The sequence below is a fragment of the Pleurodeles waltl genome, chromosome 12, assembly GCF_031143425.1.
Source record: "Pleurodeles waltl isolate 20211129_DDA chromosome 12, aPleWal1.hap1.20221129, whole genome shotgun sequence".
NCBI classification, from domain to species: domain Eukaryota; kingdom Metazoa; phylum Chordata; class Amphibia; order Caudata; family Salamandridae; genus Pleurodeles; species Pleurodeles waltl.
This window is the reverse complement of record NC_090451.1, coordinates 522,582,790-522,602,030: the sequence shown is the minus strand read 5'-3', so window position 1 is coordinate 522,602,030 and position 19,241 is coordinate 522,582,790. Positions and strand designations below refer to the sequence as shown.

At 42.4% G+C, this 19,241-nt stretch overlaps 1 pseudogene; it reads left to right on the top strand.

Moving 5' to 3' along the window:
• Nucleotides 1–4,567: 4,567 nt before the first annotated feature.
• LOC138267143 (matrix metalloproteinase-15-like) overlaps nucleotides 4,568–19,241 on the top strand; it is a 120,956-nt pseudogene continuing 106,282 nt past the window's right edge.

Here is a 19,241-nt window from a genome sequence, read left to right as displayed (position 1 = left end):
CACAGACTCCACACTTCACCTGCGATATGCATAAGCTGTGCAAGCGCAACCCCTACTTCATTCACACTATCACTAGAACGCCGAGAACATACTCAAACTCCCTTCAGCAAGCTCCGAGATTCCGGGAAAGTCATTTGGGACTTAGGGGCACATCATTTCTCCAATTAGCATAATTGAAAAAGAACAATTTTCCCCCAAACCCAATTTTCCGATACACCTTGCTTACTTCCAAACTTCGCCCATCAATTTCTGCCAGACCTTCAGACCTTTTGAGTCAACAATCTTATCAAACAGTAGTCCTTCGTCCCGGGGCCCCAAAGGGCCAAACCATTGCCTCTGCTACCAAAAACTGATAGTGTGTCAGAACCTTGATAAGTAAACTTACAAGGAGACACGCCTAGGCCGATGAACCTTTTGACCACGTTCGGAGACTTCCCAGTACAAGGTATCTTACTGGCATCACAAAACCAATATATCAATAACCCAATCAATATTCTTAGTAACTCGTCAACAAGACAATCAATAACATTTAATACGAATCAATAAATAAAAAGCACCATGACCTTTCAGTCAGGAATAACCACACAAATCTAGTTAAGTGTTAGGATAATTATTCCCTATTGATTACAATCTAATAATCATCTCCGTTAATCTCATTAGCAATCAATCTCATTAGTAACTCTTCAGATACATAATTTGAACACAGTTAATCAATGCATAGAGAATATTCATTAAGCAGTAACACATCAGTAATAAGAAGCAGCTTAGCAAAGTCTCAGTAGTGCAAGATTCAACAAAGCAAGAACTCAGTCATTTGTCTATTTGCGTCAGGTATTTGTGAACACCTTAACTAACCTCGAATTAGCATCAGCACGTTGGACTTCATGCAAAACAATTTAGCAAACACAAATTTGGAAAACATCTAACTATGGCCTCTATCAAAAGAGCAGTTGGTACCTAGAAAGAAAAGGAAAACAGACAATTACAACTTTCATCAGATAGTTACCCCTCCAAATGATGCAGCAAACAGCGTCAGGCTTCGTCCTCAGGACACCAGTCGATTCACCATCAGCAAAGATAGGGCATGGCAAAGTCTCAGTATGGCATAGCTAAAGAATAAGGCTCTTCCCTCATATGGAGGAGAAGTAAGCATCAGTAAGGACTTAGATAAAGGATGGTTTAAAGTATCAGGAAAGATAAACAGCAAAGGCTCAAAAGAGCAATGGCAAAGTATAGCTTCAAGTGGAATGTCCAGTAGTGGCCGATTTCTCCTCGGGTCGTGCGGTTATATCAAAACTGTCGAACTAGCCCTTAATTCCCCATTGGATAATATTTGGTGCATCATTATCTCTGTCCAATAATTCTTCATACACCTCACTAGAATTTTCCACAGAACACAGTTCTCATGCCATTGATTGGCCCATGTTATTGACGTCTTCATCGGGTGGAATGTCAGGTAAGAAAAGTTCCACTTTATGCTCCAGTCAGTAGTCCCATTGTTTTCTCCTACTCAAGGCAGCCTTGTACCTGTTACGAATTACACTGTTGCATTCAGCAAGAATGTCTCCTTGAGCAAGTCGGGTCCCATGAGAAAGAATTGACTACGGCTACACACACATCTCTAGCTTCTGGAAAAGTACAGCTTCGTGTCCTTAAGGAAGACAGCACATTGCACGTTAGGAAAAACACAGTTTAATATGAGACCAGGCAGCTAGGCCCAGACCCTCGCTAACTAAGGCCTAGTAATTTAGTTAACCCCTAATATATGACCCTAATTATAATATGCCGATGCAAATTCATAACATTAGTACATAATTAATCCATCATTAATAAGTTTCATTAGTCTTCATATACATTGGTGGCCACTCCCCGTGGGCACATTTCAAATGCGTACCTTATTTTTCTATGTTAACACATTCTCTATGCAGCCTCATTACACAATATATTGAAAGCTTTTCATGTTAATATTAATTTTAAAAGACACACTCCCTAGGAGTCGAAAGCCCCACTGCGCTACTCAGCAACTCTCAGCTATCCCAACCTCAGTCTCTCCCAACACAGAGGTATGGTACGTGCCAAAGCCTCCAGTACATTTGTCCCAAACTATCATTTCAAGTACCAATGGAAGGGGGTTGAGTCCCCCATTTTCGGCATCCATGGTACCTCCTAGCAACAGGGCAGGAGAGAGTACCTGTTAGTCCTCACTGCCCCCACCAAACATCTAGAGCTCACCAATTCAGCCCATCTCTTCAACATCATTTTGAGTTTCTGGGACATTGTTCAGCTGCGAGAATGGGTTTGGCATTTTTAGGGACACCAGTGCTGGCTGCAATGTACCATCTGAGCTGACCAGGATACATTCTGCCTCATTGATTCAGGAGATCTAACCTGTTTTTTTTTAGCTGGCATGCAGCTCCACTCTGACAGTCGCATTCCTTGGTTGCATGATTCTCTCCAATCTAATGCTCGTTGTCCATGACCCAGATCCAGTGACTCGAGCCATGCCACTGCGCCCTGCGGGAAATCGTAAATCTGGATTTTACCTTTGTGTTGTATTGTACCTTTTTTCATCCATATTGCTTGGGCTACAGAAGACCAATTTTCTTGGCATTTGCAACGTCAGCATGGTCATGCCATAAATACCATAGATAGCATAAAAACCAAATTAATGTACAAATACACAGCAAAACCAACTAATCAACCCATAAAGTGACAGTGCAATAACATTTTCAACAATTTCAGAATCTGACCAACAATTTTTAAATTGAAATATGGATACACAGTACAACAAACTGTTGACTGTACTTGATGTCGTGTTCCCATAGTTGTCTCTTTACAAACAGGAAAGTGTTAGAAAAATCCTGAGCCCTTTTGGTATAACCAGGTTAAATTTGTATCTGTTTATCTTCATAGTGTTGGGGCTGTGGGCTTGAACATGTTCAAGGATTATATTGTAATCTCTGTAGTTAAACAGGTATGCTATTATGGCCTTCTGAGGTACGTGGGGCTGCTGTCATCGTCCTATGAGCCCGCTCTATAGTAAAGAACTGAGAGAGGCACTTGGGTTTCAATGTATTGACGAACCAGTCTTCTAAGAAGAGTTCCGCAGAGCGGCCCTCCCCTCACTCCGGAAATCCCTGGAAATTTAAGTTATTCCTCCTCGAGCTGCCATCTGCATCTTCCACATGGCCCTCCATGTGCATTACACTACATTTAGGTCCAGCAACTGCCGCCTGTAAGTTTTTTACCCCCATTTTTAGAATGGCCACATCTTCTTCAGTCAATGTGACCCTTTCGGCCACCTGCCGAAGATCCAGCCATAGGTGATTTATGTTCATGGACATTGCCTCCATTTTGGATTATACTAACTGTCTGGAACCCTGTATAGCCACCAGTATTTCAGTTGTGTCTAGTGTGCATTCCAAGGGTACCTGGGCCGACCCGGGCCCCTGTCCCCTATCTTGTAGCCCAAGGCTAGGGACAGGGTACTGAGTGATTGTATTGGCTTGCGCTGTCTATAAGCCCTTGTCGTTTACCATCTTGGAGGCAGTTCACCCAGGCACTCACCCTTGGGTTGATTTAATTCCAGGTCAGGCCGATATCGGGGCTGTAATGGGCACTTCCACTGCACCCCTTCCAAGCCCCCATGGATACTCAAGGTACCTTACAGTCTCACTCCAGCGTGCCATTAACCACAAGGACCTTCGGGTCAGCAAACAGATTCTGCCAACAGAAAAGAGTGAATTCAAGACAGACCCCTTGGTCCTGACGATGTCAGAGGGGTCCCAACAACCGCCAGGAACTCCCAGGAGCCTCCTCTGGCCCTCGACCGGCATGCATTGTAGAGGGAACCAGTCCATAGATCCACATCTGGGGCCAATCACGTATAAACATGGGTGCCAATGACCGCCAGGCTCCTCACTACGGGCCCCTTCAAGAAACCCAGCACAGACAGTAGGCCCTGTCACAGGCCCCCCTCCAGGGGAAATGAGCAGCCCACAGCAGACACTGCAGGTCCTAATGGCCCACTCCACTATTTGCCTCTGGGGTGGGGGCATCAGAACATGGCGCTCCTATGTACAGTCCTGCCAAGTGCCATGCATCACGAGTCAGACTAACGTAAGTCGTTAGTCATTCCCGCCTTCCTGCACTGGCAAATTTTGTCACACTGTTTTGTGAGGTGCTCTGCTCTGAGAAGCAGTTGTTCTTTGTGTGTCACCAGTGACAAAAGCGATTTGTCAGCATGCTGCAAAAGCCTCTAAAATTTGCATTTAACTGCTACTAGTGTCTGCAACCAGGGCAGATGATAAGGGGTCAAAAAAAGGATTAACAGCTGTCATAGTTAAACCTCGGACTATGTACACTGTTGTATGAGGCTGACGGTGGGTACTCCCTGCTCTCTGCTGATGAAACAGCCCTTCCATGTTCCTCAGGTCCATGCGTGATGTACTGCTCCAGACCACATTTTTTTATTTGAATTCTGGGACTTGTCTTATTCCATTATAAAACAGGACTACAAACCTCAGAATTTAAAGGAAAACCCCTGGACTGGAGCAGCACACCACGCATGGACCTGGGGAACCTGGCAGCTATGACGCAGGTAAGTTTAAAATCAATGGCAATATGCCACCAGTGAGCAAAATTGCCACACTGCAAGAACATTTGAAAAACAGTGTCAGTTACTAACCTCTCCCATTCATGCGAGGGACTTCCAGCTTATCCACGTGGCCACACAACCCCTCAGTAATGATTCTCCTGGTACACTTTGTTTCATAATTGCAAGGGAGCCTTTGTTGGGATTGTAGGTAGCTGCAGTTTATTACGTCACATATATAGAGGCATTACATGGTGCATCGCATCTAGAGGTCATAAAATGTACCATATACCTCCATAACTCAAGGACATCTTCCGTTCCTCTGTCTCTCCATAAATCTGCTTTACAGCCCTTTCTCAAGCACTGCCTCCTTTCCATGATGGCCCTTCTGCGCAGACACCCAGTGTTTGGTAGCTACTAGGCTCCTCCCCTTTGTTCCCGATGGGCGGTACCTATGACCTCCTGGGCTACAAGTGCCGTGGCCACCCGCTGCTGACCCTTTTTCGATCATGCTTGTTACAGTCTGCTCACCCAATCCAAAAAGAACAGATGATTGATGGAATGCTGAACAATGCAAACATTCACCTTCAGCCACAAAGATCTGGGTTTAATCCATTGTTTTTTTTGCTCACCAAGGCACTCCAGTTTGGACCCAACCATATGCAAATCATTCTTGACCCTGTTCCTCATGGGAACAGTCCAGCCTGAACTGCCAAGCCAAGTCCTCCCTGGATCGGAAACAAGCATCCTAGGACCGGTTTCAGGGTATCACCGTTCATCAGCTAGGCTAGCTTGAATCCACTGGTACAGTGAGCACGGGACCCACTTTTGGGCATACCCTTCCCACACGGGGCGATAAGTGCAAAAAGAACAGATGATGGATGGAATGTGGAACCAATCAAACATTCACCCCAGTCACAAATCTGGGTTTAATCCATCAATTCTTTTGCTCACCATGCCACCCCAGTTTGGACCCAGCCATATGCAAATCAGTCTTGACCCTGTTCCTCATGGGAACAGTCCAGCCCAAACTGCCAAGCCACGTCCTCCCTGGACCGGAAACAAGCATCCTAGGACCGGTTTCAGGGTATCACCCTTCATCAGCTAGGCTAGCTTGAATCCAGTGGCACAGTGAGCACGGGACCCACGTCCATCCATCATTTGTATTTGTTTGCTTTTGTCGCCAAAAGTGCGCCGGATATGCCCAGACGTGGGTCCCGGGCTCAACCAAGCCAAGCAGCTACGATGTCCCGCTTTTGTGGTGTGGGTGAGTGGGACAAAGCTGCGGGCAAACGAGATGTGGGGTGCCTCCAGCAACCCCCTTTTAACCCTTCAAGGTGTGGCCGGATTGGCCTGATTAAAAGTCACTGACCAATCATGAGCGCACCTTTTTCATGGGCTTGCCGCCCTCTACCAAAGCTTCCATCCCCACCTTAGGGAGGCGTTGTGTGTGGACCGGCCTGCTCCTAAACCCCACCCATTCATGAGAGGTACACCCAGCTTGACAAAGCGGCTACACAACCCCCCAGTCATGATTCTCCAGGTACACTTTGTTCCATAAATACAAGGGAGCCTTTATTGGGATTGTAGATGGCCGCCGTTTATTACGTCACATTTATAGAGACATTCCATGGTTCATCAACATCGAATCTAGTGGTCATAAAATGTCCCATGTACCTCAATAATACTAGGACATCTTGCGTTCCTCTGTGTGTCCAACAGTATGCTTTACGGCCCTTGCTCAAGCACTGTCTCTTTCCCACGGTGGCCTTCCTGGTCTGATATCCAGGGCACATAAGCACTATCAAACTAGGCAACTATGCATGTAGCCCCTTAGCCAGGCTCCCCAGTGGCAAGCAGCGCGGCTGTACCTGAATGCCATGCACGCTCAGTGTTGGGTCGTCAGGCGCCTTATAGGAATGCCGCCAGGGGCCGCTCTCAGCCTTTACTGTAATCTCACCACAGGGGGACAATCTCGACTGCCTCTGGGTAACTCGTTGCTGCCCTGTTTCATGGGGTGTGGATTCACTCTGCAGAGTCAGGATATCTAAGTGTAATGCTGCATCCCGCTGGGACTCTGTATAATCAGTGCATCAGGATTATGGAAGATTCCGGTCTCTGTAGTGGGAGCTGCCTTGGGGCACGTATACATTGCCATCTTGGAGGTCACGACCAATCCCGCCCCGAGCCCTCCCACCCCCCAGGTTTCTTTTATCAGATTAATTAATTGAATTACTGTATATCATGTGTGGTTTTACCTGATATATACTGTTGGGATGCACTCTCATTAGAGCTCTTGCAATGGTTGATATTGTCATTTTTTTTTTTTTAATAAGGGGCGGTGGTTTGGGAAAGTTCGGAACAACCGAGTCAGGGACAGTTACCCTTTGCCCATTGGGCACCTCTGGCGTGGTCTTCCAGATTACATCAATGCGGCCTACGAGAAGCAAGAAGGGAAATTTCTCTTTTTAAAAGGTGAATGCAATGTTTCCACCCCCTCTTTCTCCTTGTGCTTTTTCTTTGCCCTCGGTCTCTCGACTCAGGAGTCGCTCTCTTTTCCTTCTTTATTTCTTTGTAATTCTTACCTCAGCTTTCCTACTCCCTCCATTTCCCTATCTTGTGAGGCTTCTCTCCTCCTTGCCATCTAACCCGCTCCCTCTCTTTTCCCTGCTTCCCTTGTCTTTTACCCCTCCTGAGTCAGTTTCCCTCCTCTCTTGTCCCTCTGCCGTGGCCACCCATCTCTCTCCATCCTCATAGGCCTCTCCCATTTTGCTCCTGGTCTTCTTGTGCATCTGCCTCTACATCCTCTTCATTCTCTGACCCTTGCCTGTGAGGCCTTTCTCTCACCTCCCTTCCCGTCCCTTCTCCTGTGATGCCTTCCCCTTCACTCTAGCTCTCCTGTAATGCCTTGCCATTCATTCTTTATCATACCCCTCACCAGCTGATCCGCTTATGTACTTGCAAACTGTCTCACCATTTATTTTGAGGACTTTGCCCTTCCCCTCCACTAGAAACTTATTTTCTTTCCTGGTGTCAGTACTTAAATGCATGAGATGTCCAACTCCTCCAGAGAAGCATCTTGTTGATTTTATTTTAATTTGAACATGGGCACAATCCCTGAAGTCCAATCATCCTCCTGTGGTAGTACTATTAAGGGCATCCCCACTAGATCTGTTTCCTGTTTTATATTTTCTTAGGTATAGAAGTTGGTGCCTGTTTTTATACTCCAAGGGACCCCGTGGGTCTTGTCCCATTCAAGCTTTGTCTTTGGGCTGGGGTGCATGCAGTCGCCCATGTGAGTGCAGCCATCTGCTCTGGGGGTGCATGAGCAGAGTTTCCGATAAGTGAAACAATGATATGCAGGAAGGTCCATCCACTGTCCCCAATTGTTTTGGGCGATCTGATGCTTGCATGGCTGAGGTTTACAGCAGCGTGGATAGTCTGCCACACAGAACGTGAGTGGTGCTGCGGTGGAGCTGTGGCAACAGCTCTTTCTGATGAGGCAGGCCATCAGTGTCGATAATGGGACTGTTATGTCAACGGAGGGTCTGTTGTGAATAACGGCCAGGCGCATGATGCAGCATGATGAGGCTTATCCCTCTATCAAGAGATAGTAAGAGCAGTGGTGGAGGGGCGTCGCCCAACCCCCCCCCCCGCTGTGCCAGCAGATGAAAAATAAAACAATAGCTTGCTGTAGTTTTATTTTTCATTATTTTTCATCTGCTGGCTCAGCCAGCAGAGTGTACAGGGAGAAGTGGGATGGGGCCATGGGAGGGTGAAGGAGGGAGAGTGCACTAAGGGCTTGTGTGTGAGCGGCACTAGGCTCGGACCAATCCTGATGCTGCTTACATGCTATGTTTAGCATGTAAGCAGCGCCAGGATTGCTGGGGAACCTGTGCTGGTGTCCCAGCGATCGCTGGGATACCACAAGAGGAGGGAGGCGGCTGGAGGCAACAGGAGAAAGCAGCGCAAGGAAAACGGTATGTGTTTTCTTTTTTTTTTAAATAATGTTGTTTCCCTTGTTGTCGTCCTTCCTCCTTGACATATGTGGCAGCTGCCGCCAGGTAAGAGGAACAGACACCCTCCTGGAAACAGCCATCCATCTCCTCCTATATTTTTTCTAAGAACTGCTGATGTTCCTAATGTGGCCCTTGTGAGCCGTCTTTACTAAATCTATTGGAGAGCACGCCACACGTCTCCCACTTCACTATCTTCTGAGGTCTTGCATTTCTAAGTCTATAAGTCTTTGGCAATGTTCATTTGGCCTTCCCTTCACCAGACCATGATGACAAAAATTCCACAGACCACGGTACATTGACAAAGAGCGAATATGTCCAGAGAAAAGAGTGTCTTTGTTGCTCTATCTCTTTTCATATTTAAGTCTGGTAAAGACCAGCTTGGAACTAGTTAGTCTTGCTCTTGAGGGAAAGAAAGGTTCCAGAAAGAATGTCAATCCATCTCTTTTCGGGCCTCCAGTACCCCTTCATCAAAGCTACCTCAAGTTCTCACAGTCGTTGGTGCTGAACCCCATGCTGCTAAACCTGGCAGAGAGTACTTAGTTTTTTACATCTTATATTGGTTAGCAGGCCCAGAAAACCTCCCATCGAGCATCTCCCCAAGAATCACACTCACAGCAGGCTTGGTGCCGTACTGAGAAAAGTTTATTTGCAGCCCCTGTCGCACAAGAGCAATATGTAATGAGAGACATCTCTCCGGAACGTGAGGTGCAAACATAGACTTGGGGTAGTTATACAGAATCATATTGTTCCTCACTGTCTCAGTCTTAGTGGCTCAATCACACTAATTTGGCGAGGTTAAAATTTCTCTTTTCCCTTATCTCAGGAAGCAGCACCTCAACCATCTGTGGAAGTTGGTAAACATCCCCAGAAGTGTATTACACCCATTTAGGGATGTGGAACAGTATACAGTGGAGCAAAACAATTCATGCAAGAAGAAGTGGTAATGGTCCCCTATATTGTTCCTCTCAGGTCAATCAATCATTCAAGCCAATGAACCCTAGTTGGGAAATGTAGATGTTGTAAGGTCAGAAGGTCGAATCTGGTGTGAAGAACCCCCTCAAGGATGTGCTTTTTTTTGCGTGCCCAGGAAAGCACCAGTGAAGTTGGTGGCCTTTATTAGTAACTGGCTGTGCATTACCACTTACTACCCAACAGAAACTGCTCTTCCAGCACTGGCAGCCCTTCTCCATCTTATGCACCTTCGTGCTTGATTGGACAGACTTTTTGTGGCATCTGTCTGCAGGTTGCTCCACAGTCTCCAGTACCTCGTCACCCAGCCCTTTCTTTCCCTCAGGCCCAGTCACCAGCGAGCCCCACACTGCTCTCTCCAGAGTCAACATCAGAGCAACTGACTCTAACAAAAATTCCCACCCATACACATTCAAGCATGGGCTGTAAACCAAATAAACGTCAGCACCTCCTGTAGGCATGCTAGAGCCCACGGCTTGAGCCGTTCTTAAATTATTTTTTGTCATTAAGCATATATATCTAGTCCAAACATTTTCCATGTATAGCCCCTTTCATTTCAAATAATTATTATAAAGGAAAGCAATATTTGAATGCAGACTTAAAAATATGATTCTGCGACTAAGAATGTGACAGACTGATTTCTTCCTTAGCATCGCATATTGAGTGGCTCGTGATTAGTGGGTTATTGAGGTATTGTCTTTTACCTTTAAAAATTATCACTGGCCCATCCTCATTAAGGGCCTGATTACAACTTTGGAGGAGGGTATTAATCTGTCCCAAATGTGACGGATATACCACCAGCCGTATTACGAGTTCCATAGGATATAATGGACTCGTAATACGGCTGGTGGTATATCCGTCACATTTGGGACAGATTAACACCCTCCTCCAAAGTTGTAATCAGGCCCTATGTCTTCGAAAGAATCGAGCACCTTTTTACTTCAAATATATCAGCAGCAAATGAATGTTTTCCTGCCTAAATCTGTACTACCATTTTATGTTTACTTAGTGGTATTTAGTGAATAAAGCCTTCATAGAAATTAATGTTGTGACCTTCCAAAATAGATTGTAAAAGCATTATGTTCACATGCTCACAAATGCAGTTGTTCATCAAAGCTAGTGTGGTGCCAGTGCTTGTTCCTTCCCAAGGACGCTGCCCACGCTCATCACAGGTTGAGTTCCATCTGATAACATCTAGAGGAATGGAACACCTTGACATCAATAACCATCTCCACAAATGTCTTTCTATAATTTGGATCAGACCTGATAGTACCCCACAACTCCATGAATGAGGAGTAGCAGATTCTAAAAAGGTAAGCGTTCTGCAAAGCCAAGACACCTCCCAGAAGAGTGTTTGTATATATACCTAGGATGTCTGAGATACAGGCCACCGAAACGCATATAGGGAATTGTAGGTGTTGCTACTAAGAAACACATTTTAATTCAACATTTCCTAGGGACTACCAGTAGGGCTTTCACACGTGAACAAATTGCATTTTGTTGGTTTTATCCATATTTATAGTTAATTGGTTCTCGTGGAGTAGCTCGATTGGAATATGTGACGGAACAACTAGGTCATAAACAATGAATACATAAACCACGACCGCTAAACAACAAATAAGCCTGAACGTGTTTTCAACAACGAAGCCTAAACACTTAACGAAGAACACACCTAAACAACAAAACCAATTACCACAGACACCTGAACCACAGCAACAATAACATAAATAACTTTAAAAACGGCAAAAATGAAAAAATGCGACAAGTTGGTTGCAAAAACACATTTCAAAATATAGAAAACAGTTAAAACAAGTTTGGGAAATGTGAATAAAATAAACAACATAAATAAAATAGATTTAAATAGTGAAATCAAACACAGAATGAAAAGAATTCGGTTGCAGCATCATAAACTTAGTTCTACAACTCCTTCTACACTAACCTAGAAGTATTTCTTCGCTTTGCCTAGCGACCTTAAGCAGCTGAAGCATATGAAATAAACATGCATACAAAACGTGACAAATCAAGTTCAGTCAGAAATACGATCACAAGAAAAAAACATACCCAAAACATAGTTTAACAAAAATAATGATATTCCCCTAGAAAACGTATATATGGCATCCACCATTTTGTGTTCAGTGTCACACAGAACACCTTAGAGACAAGACGTGTATAGGACAACAGAAACAGAGACATTTATATTGTGGACAACACCACCATCTACTGACTAAAAATGGTAAAATAATACTATATTTTTATATGTTAAAACACAACTGGAAAAAATTAATAGAACAAGTAATTTACATTTTATTATTTTCTTTATATTTACAGAGATCTTTTAAGAGTATTGAGGAGCGTTAATATTGAGAAATCAACACCATAACATTAAAAGGTAAATGATTCAAATAAAAAATAACTTTGAGTAGAAAGTTTTAAAACGTGCGAAAAAATTACTGTGTCAAAATTTGCATTAGAACTCCGATGGGATTTCATTCATAAGTAGGCAACTAAAACTGAAATTTACTGCACCTATAGATTAGTATTCAAACTCCGCTTGGTACCTGCCTCACGGCAGGTGCTGGACAGGGACCAGGGGGAAAATGTACTATTCTAACTCCACTGGGTACTTACCTCAGGGCAGGTTCTGGACAGTTACCAGAGGGCAAAATTACTATTTTAACTCCGCTAGGAACTTACCTCAGGACAGGTGCAGGATAGTAACCAGGATGCAAAATTACTATTCTTACTCCGCTGGGTACTTATCTAGGGGTAGGTGCTGGACAGTGACCATGGGACAAAATTACTACTCTAACTCCGCTGGGTACTTACCTCAGGGCAGGTGCTGGACAGTGATTAGGGGGCAAAATTACTATTCTAACTCCGCTGGGTACTTATGTCAGGGCAGGTGCTGGACAGAGACCAGGGGAAAAATGTACTATTTTAACTCCACTGCGAACTTACCTCAAGGCAGGTGCTGGACAGTCACCAGGGGACAAAATTACTATTCTAACTCCGCTGGGTACTTACCTCCTGGCAGATGCTGGACAGTGGCCAGGGAGGCAAAATTACTATTCTAACTCCATTGGGTACTTACCACAGGGCAGGTGCTGGACAGTGACTAGGGGGCAAAATTACTATTCTAACTCAGCTGGGTACTTACCTCATGGCAGGTGCTGGACAGACACCTGGGGGCAAAAATACTATTCTTACTCTGCTGGGTACTTACCTCAGGGCATGTTCTGGACAGTGACCAGGGGGCCAAATTACTATTCTAACTCTGCTGGGTACTTACCTCAGGCAGGTTCTGTACAATAAGCAAAGTATTAATAAAAAAATGAAACACTAAATAGTACACTGTTTATTGTTTTTTTTTTTAATAGATTCCTAATATAAAATGTACTACAGGAAGATATCAACAGTTAAAAAAAAAACATCCTGCAAAAATCAATAAAAGGCCTCCCAAAAAAATAAAAGTAACTATAATCTCAAAAACAAAGGTACTATTCTAACTCTAATGTGTACTTAACTGAGGGCAAGTGCTGGACAATGATCAGGGGGGTAAAATTGTTATTCTAATTCCACTATATACTTACCTCAAGACAAGTGCTGGACGGTGACGAGAGGGCAAAATAACTATTCTAACTCAGCAAGATACTTACATCAAGGTTGGTGGAGGACAGTAACCAGGGGGCAAAATTACTATTCTAACTCCGCTGGATACTTACCTGATGGCAGGTACTGGACAGGGAACAGAGGGAAAATGTAGTATTGTAACTCTACACAGAACTTACCTCAGGGCAGGTGCTGAACAGTGACCAGGGGGCAAAATTACTATACTGACTCCGCTGGGTACTTACCTCACAGCAGGTGCTGGACAGCGACCATGAAACAAAATTACTATTCAAACCCTGCTGAGTACTTACCTCAGGGCAGGTGCTGGATAGTGACCAGGAGACTAAATAACTATACTAACTTCACTGGGTACTTACGTCAGGGCAGTTGCTGGACAGTAACCAAAGTATTAATAAAAAATGAAACACAAAATAGTACATGGTTTACTGTTTTTTAATGGAGTCCTAAAATAAAATGTACTACTGGAGGACATCAACAGTTAAAAAAAGACATCCTGCAAAATTCAATAAAAGGCCTCTCAAAAAAATAAAAGTAAGTATAATCTCAAAAACTAAATTTCAATTCTAACTCTGTGTACTTAACTGAGGGCAAGTGCTGGACAGTGATCAGGGGGCAAAATGATTATTCTAATTCCACTAGATACTTACCTCAGGGTAGGTGCTGGATGGTGACCAGAGAGCAAAATAACTATTCTAACTCCGCAAGTTACTTACCTCAGGAAAGGTACAGGACAGTAACCAGAGGGCAAAATTACTAGTCTAACTCCGCTGGATGTACTCTCCTCAGGGCAGGTGCTGGACAGTGACCATGGGGCAAAATTACAATTCTAACTCCACCGGATACTTACCTCCGGGAAAGTGCAGAACAGTAACCAGGGGGCAAAATTACTGTTCTAAATCTGCTAGGTACTCACCTCAGGGCAGGTGCTGGACAGTGACCATGTGGCAAAATTACTATTCTAACTTCTCTGGGTACTTACCTCAAAGCAGGTGCTGCACAATGACCATAGGGCACAGTTACTATTGTAACTCTGCTGGGTACTTACCTCAGGGCAGGACAGTAACCAGTGGGCAAAATTACTGTTCTAAATCAGCTAGGTACTCACCTCAGGGCAGGTGCTGGACAGTGACCATTTGGCAAAATTACTATTCTAACTTCTCTGGGTACTTACCTCAAAGCAGGTGCTGCACAATGACCATAGGGCACAATTACTATTGTAACTCTGCTGGGTACTTACCTCAGGGCAGGTGCAGGACAGTAACCAGAGGGCAAAATTACTGTTCTAAGTCCACTGGGTACTTACCTCAGGGCAGGGGTAAAATTACTATTCAAACTCCACTGGGTACTTACCTAGAAGCAGGTGATGGACAGTCACCAAGGGGCAAAATTACTATTCTAACTCCACTGGGTACTTACCTCAGGGCAGGTGCTGGACAGTAACCAGGGGGAAAAATTACTATTCTAACTCCACTAGGAACTTACCTCGGGCTAGGTGCTGGAGAGTGACCAGGGGGCAAAATTACTTTTCTAACTCCACTGGATACTTACCTCAGGGCAGGTGTAGAAGAGCAACCAGGGGACAAATTTACTATTCTAACTCAGCTCTGTACTAACCTCAGGGCAGGTGAAGGATAGTGACCATGGGGCAAAATTACTATTCTAACTCCAATGGGTACTTACCAAAGGGCAGGTGCTGGACAGTGACCATGGGACAAAATTACTACTCTAACTCCGCTGGGTACTTACCTTGGGTCATGTGCTATGCAGTCACCAGGGGGCAAAATTGCGTTTCTAACTCCGTTTGTGAACTTACCTGAGGCTAGTCGCTGGACAGAGATCAGGGCGCAAAATTACTATTCTAATTCCTCTGGGTATTTACCTAAGGGCAGGTGCTGGACAGTAAGCAATCTATTAATAAAAACAAAACACTACATAGTTCACTGTTTAGTGTTTTTTTTAACTGATTCTTAATAGTTAAAAAAACTACTAATGGACATTAACTGTTAAAAGAAGAAAATCCTACATAAATCAATAAAAGGCCTCCAAAAAATAAAAGTAAGTATAATCTCAAAAACAATACATAACAGAAAAATTAAAAATCACATATGATACTATAATATCTTTTTTGCAAAGTTGAGATGAGAGAAACAAAAAAGGACCTAACAATAGATAATATTAGGACTAGCCTGTGAGAGAAAATCCAAACCATTTTCAAAAGAACACGAGAAGTCGTCATTCACCACAGGTAATAGTCAAAGTATTAAAAAAATACAAAAATGTAAACTAATCAATAGAAAAAGAAGGATAAAGATAACTAAATAAATGACAAGGGTTACCTACAAAACATTAATCTATTAATCTATCATTTTTGCAGAACAATGTGGGAAACAGCTATAATATTGTAGTGTAGCCATTTTTAATGTAGCTTTCTGCACGTTTGCTTAAAGTATTAGGCCTCTGTGAACTTTGCCATAGATGCATTTTATTTAGCCTGGCACTGTTATTTTACAATAACCAGTTTCACGGTCTTGTTTTATTTTCTTCTATCACACTGTTTAGCTTACTTCAGCACTGAAGTTCTCAAACAATACATTCTTGCTCGCTCTGTGCTTCAGTCAAGGATACAGTCTGGTACATTGCCGATAGACGTGATAGAAGTTTAGTCTTTAGGGTTCGTAGAAAGTACACATTCTTACGTAGGGAAGTTTCTTAGAACACCGGCGTGTTAGTTATAAAAATACTTCCTAGTCCTGGTACACGTAAGAGGGAGATTCTGACCAGGAACCCACAACTAGATGCTGACTGCCCTGTTGCAGATGCTGATCCCGATCACAGGCCTTTGCTCAGGTATGAGGGTCGATGTCCTCCCGGGGGAACCTGAAGGGCAGGCTTAGAACTTAACATGCTGTGCTCAAAATATAACTTAGAGAGAGAACGTAATCTGGTTGCACTATGATAGCATTATTCTTATGTTTCACTCTCCTTGTTACTATTTCAATCCTACTGTGTTGTATGGTTCTGGTTATTGCGGCTCACGCCTTGTTATCTAAAATGCAGTTGTTTTATTAAACCAATCTTTAAAACTCAAACTGCCTTTGTCATTTATATATGAGACCACACTGTGTATGAGAGAACTGGTTGGGACCTGAGTGACCACGACTTCCCTGGGAAGCACTAAGATGTCATGCGCTCGGCTGCCCAATTGTCTCTTCCCTTTGGGAGAGATAAGGCACTGCTAGTTAGCCAGAGCTCAACCCGGATTTGGGGTGACAAGGGTCCTTCGCTGTGGGTCAGACTTAGTCCCCCACACTGTGAACGATCTTGCCGCCCAAAAATCCAGTAGTCTCATTAGGATAATGAGAGCCTACGCGACAATATGACTTTCCTATTTCAGGTGAAGCAAAGCAACAAATGAAGTGAGAATAAAAAGGAGGTGTGTGCAATACTTCTCTTCACATTGCAGAGCTGTTACTCTGGAAGATATTGTGGTTAGGACAACAGAACATAACCACTCTGCCTTTGCAATGGAAATATAAGTGAGAGAAAATTTACAGAAAATTTAACATTTTACACACACCTCCAATGATTCCTGCGGGCAGGTACTAAGGGAAGTAGCACAAAATATTCCCATACAGTTACAGGTAGCATGCCCTCTATACCAAATCTGAGACAAATGTTTCAACTTGAAACACTGGCCGTAATCCCCAACATGTAACACTGCAATCCTATAAAGATATTAACATCCCCCCAGAGCTAAAACTTACCTTCTCAAATGAAACTTTTCTCCAGCATGACAATGAAAACCCTCATAAGAGAATTTTAATATTTAGCGCAACCCGTAACTTACTTATCCTAGAGAATAGGGAAATTTGGATGATGGATGGAACATTTAAATCCATACCCCATCCATTCACCCAAATTTACACTATTCATGCAACAAAAAATAACACAACAGTCCCCCTAGTGTATGCATTGCTGCCTGACAAACATTCCTCTACTTACACTGAATTTGTATCTGTAATCAAAAACAAAACAATCAGTAAAAGACCTAGAAAAGTAATAATAGATTTTGAACTATCAATGATTAACACAATAATTAAATTATATCCAGAAACCCAAATACAAGGATGTTTTTTTCAATTTTCACAGGCACACTGGTGTAGAATTCAAGTCATCCTTGTGTGGGGAATATTTCTCAAACTGCATACTACAGTTCGAATTAAGAAAACTAACTATGTTATGCTTTGTACCACCTGACAAGGTAGATGAATATTACAAATGCATCACAGATTCAAACTATTTCACAGCAAATGAGGACAAATTGGCACCGTTACTAAATTACTTCAATGAAACCTGGATTGGCCACCTAAGCAGATCAGGTCGCAGAAGAAAACCAAGGTTTCCATTTGAGAGGTGGAACTGCTACATGACCTGCTTAGAGGGTGGTGCAAAGACTAACAATGCCATTGAGGGATGGCCTAATTCCTTCAACCGAGCAATTGGAAAACCCCACCCAAACCTATTTAATTTAATGAACATTTTGAAGAAAATAGCAAAGTTTTCAAGAAATTAGACTTGCCCAGTTACTGTCAGGTAGCCTGAACCCACGCACCACACAAAAAAGTAAAGAAATGTCTGAAAAAATATTGGTAAACTACAAGAGGTTTCTTTAATGGTGACTTCAGATTACCTAGACCCTATAGCATATATACTAAATTTCTAACTAATACTAACCTATATCTACATTACTTGCCAGTTTAAACCACAACATAAATTACAGTGAATTTTTGGAAAATCTTTTAAAAACTAAATTATTATTTTGAACAAAGTTCCTACCTTTAGCAGTTTTCATGTCTTTACCCAATAATGACAGTATCAATGCGTCTCTTGATGTAGAGTTCTTCTTCCATATGGAGGTAGAATAGCCATTTCACACTGGAAAATAAAAAACATTATTCATCCTGAAAATAACTGAAATTGGACATACAAAATAATTGAAGAAAAAAACCTTATGTGTGTAGAAAAAAAGACTTTATTAAGAAAAGAGAAAAAAACATTTTTCTATACTCGAAATTTTGGCAACTGCCCAATATTATTTGAGCTAGACAAACGTTTTTTCCCTAAAAAAAAGAAAAAATGGGAATATCAGAATGGTTAAAACTGCAACATTGCAATAAAACCGGAAAAAAACATGAAAATGTGATGAAACACAATGATATTAAAAAAGAAGGAAAAACTGAGCTTTTAAAAATGTGGCTAACAAAGAATAACATGTGCATAGAATTCGGTGAACCGTAAACTACAAAAAGAAAAGCACATTTTTAAACAAAAACAGCAGTATAATTGTTTAATTGTTGCTAACACTGCTAAATATTTTTCTAAAAACCGAATCCATTTACAATACCTAAACAAACCTGTACAGTAATAAAAAATAAAAATTACAAACATACGTAACTTAGAAATCCTATTTCCCTCCCTTAGAACTACCTCCCTTCTCTTTCTCTACAGTAACGATACCCATGAACATACTCAAAAAAACATTTTAAATTAGACTTACCCGCCTGAGATCTGTCCTTGCATCCAAGCTTGACCGCGACGCTCCACCAACTAAAGAAAGAGACGTCAAACCACGTTGACGGAGGGAAAGTGTAAAAATAGAAAAGGGACTATTTTCCTCATAGAAAACAATGGAAAACTGTGCAAAATACCACAGAAAATGGTTACAAAATGTAAATAAATGTCTAAAACATTTTGAAAAATGTACTTACAAATATTTTATGAATAAAAAAACTTTTTTTGCATTTTTTTAATTGTTTAATAAATAAACATATATGAAAAATCTGAAAAATGTGTTTTTAATTTTTTGAAAATATGTTTGCACAAAAATAAAATATTATTGCTTCAAAATTTTGAAATACATGTATGATAAAAAATATGCAAAATCTAACTTTTGTGATTTGTTTTTATTTTAATAATAAAACAAAGAAAAATGTTTATTTATAAATAAAGCTCTGTTAATTTGATGACGT